Source organism: Antechinus flavipes, chromosome X (genome assembly GCF_016432865.1).
Source record: "Antechinus flavipes isolate AdamAnt ecotype Samford, QLD, Australia chromosome X, AdamAnt_v2, whole genome shotgun sequence".
Lineage (NCBI taxonomy): Eukaryota > Metazoa > Chordata > Mammalia > Dasyuromorphia > Dasyuridae > Antechinus > Antechinus flavipes.
The window spans coordinates 20,564,877-20,567,369 of record NC_067404.1 but is presented as its reverse complement, the minus strand read 5'-3'; the positions used below and the strand labels follow the sequence as shown (position 1 = coordinate 20,567,369).

The 2,493-nt window shown below is 39.2% G+C and overlaps 1 pseudogene; it reads left to right on the top strand.

Annotated features, from left to right (window-relative positions):
- Nucleotides 1-335: 335 nt before the first annotated feature.
- Nucleotides 336-1,571, top strand: LOC127543107 (eukaryotic translation initiation factor 4E-like; annotated as a pseudogene).
- Nucleotides 1,572-2,493: the final 922 nt, after the last annotated feature.

The window sequence follows — 2,493 nt, the reverse complement described above, 5'->3', positions numbered from 1 at the left end:
AGCCATGACTCCAGTCAGGGGGACATGAATTGGAAACAGGCCATATGCCTTCAATATTAAAAATGTTGCTTCTCGCTCAGCGGCTCCTGAGCCCGCTCTCCAGGAGACGAGCAGCTATGACTCCGTCTTGCCCTTGCTGAGATCGTTCCAAAACAAGTTTCTATAAAATGTCGGAATGTTCCTTTCTGAACATTTCTTCCCCTGATGTCCTTGTACCAAGATGGGAAGATGTGTGCTTAGATGCGGCCACTTGGGTGGATACCGGGTGGTTGTATCCAAAAAGTGTTCCTTAATGGTCCCAACTGGGCCGGAGGAGAGTTCCCCAGGATGAGGCGATGGAACTCTATCCTACAAGTGGGCCATTTGGTATCTGACCAAAAGCCTTGAAAAAGACATAGCTGGGACAGATGGCAGAATTTTAAGTGAGAGAACTAGTATCGTAGTAGTCATGAAATATTTTTAATTAAATCAACTAACTGATAAAGACTCAAAGTAATCCATAGATTTAAACACTGGGTTAAAAGTAATGAGTAAATTAAATGGGAACAAATGTCAAGTACCCCAAGTGGTTTGGGAAAATGAAAACCCCCAACTTGAGAACAGAATTGGCCAAGAGACCAGGCAACAGAATCCAAAATGTTGGGCCCAGTGAAGATTAAGCCAGGAATTAGAAAGAGAACATGTGTGGAGAAAGTTAGACACGTACATCTCAGGGATGTGCTGTAGCTTTTTCTTCTCAGGGTTTGCTTTTTCTCCTAAACTGCCAGACCAGGAGAGGCTCAACCCCTCAGAGCTATATAAATAAACAATTCATTGGATCGATCTAAAATGGTAACCGTGGACCTGGAAACCATCACCACTTCTACTCTCATCCTCAACCTATGGAAGAGAAAAATGTGAAATGACCCAGGAGCTTGCCACCCCTGATTGCTATGAGAAACATTCACTACAGAACAGATGGGAACTCTGGTTTTTGAAAAATGATAAGAGCAAAACTTGGCAAGCAAGCCTTTGTCTGATCTCTAAGTTTGATAATGGGAAGGACTTCTGGCCTTTATACAACAATGTCTGTCTAGTTATTTAATGCCTGCTTTTGAATTCACACTTTTAAAGGATGGGATTGAACCTGTATGGGAAGACACAACCAAAAGCACAACAAAGAAGGATGATGGTGGCTAATTACATTTAATGAGCAGCAGAGATGAAGTGACCTCTATCCCTTTTGGCAAGAGATGCTGCTGTGCCTTCTTGGGAACTCATCTGAAGACTGCAGTGATGTGTATGGAGCTTTTGTGAATGTCAGAGCTAAAGCAGATAAGATATCGATATGGACTACTGAAAATAGAGATGATCTCTGAGAAAATGGAAATTATCTCAGAGAAAACAGAGATAATGTTACACCTACAGGAGAAACATACAAAGAAAGGATAGGCCATCCTCCGAGGTTAGTCATTGGTTATCAGACCCATGCAGACACAGTTACTGTGAGGGGTCAACCACCGAAAATAGTGGGGTTTTGGTTTAAGGAGATGCCTTCTGAATATTCTTTCACAGGAAACTGCATCAAATGATCAAGATTTGAGAGCAGAGTAGACTGCATTTAAATTTAATTTTCATCTACATGCTGCTGGGATTTATGAGAAGTCTCCCTTATGTTTGTCTCGTACTTCTTGTGTTCAATTTTTTTTTCTATTTTGACTAGAATTTTGACGATTATCCCTGGCAAAAAAATTGTACTGTACATTGACCCTAGAATTCATAGATGTATTCTTGACCCATCCTGTAATAGTTAAGTAGAAGTATTAGTATTACAAAACCATTATCTATCCCTAATATTTAAAAAAGAAATTGCTGGTAATTATAAACTGATCCAATCATTCTGGAGAGCAATTTGGAACTGTGCCCAAAGGACTATCAAACTGCATTTTGATCCAGCAATACCACTACTAGGTCTGTATCCCAAAGAAATCATAAAAAGGACCCACAGGCACAAAACTATTTAGAGCAGATTTTTTTCTAGTAACAAAGAACTGGAAAATGAGGGAATGTTTATCAGTTGGGAAATGGCTGAACAAGCTGTGATTTATGAATGTGATGAAATACTATTGTGCTATGAGAAATGATGACCTTGCAGATTTCAGAAAAACCTGGAAAGCCTTACATGAACTGATGCAAAGTGAAGTGAGAAGAACCAGAAGAACATTGTACACAGTGACTGCAACATTGTACAATGATCAACTATGACAGACTTAGCGCTTCTCAGTGATACCATCGTGATCTGAGATACTTTCAAAAGACTCATAATGGAAAATGCTATTCACATCCAGAGAAAGAACTACAGGATCTGACTACACATGAAAGTATATAATACTATTTTCAATTTTCTCGGTTTTTGTTTTTTTCTTGTGGTTTTCCCCTTTTGTTCAGATTCTTCTTTCACAACATGACTAATGTCAAAATATATGAACAGAATTGTACATGTATGATCTATAT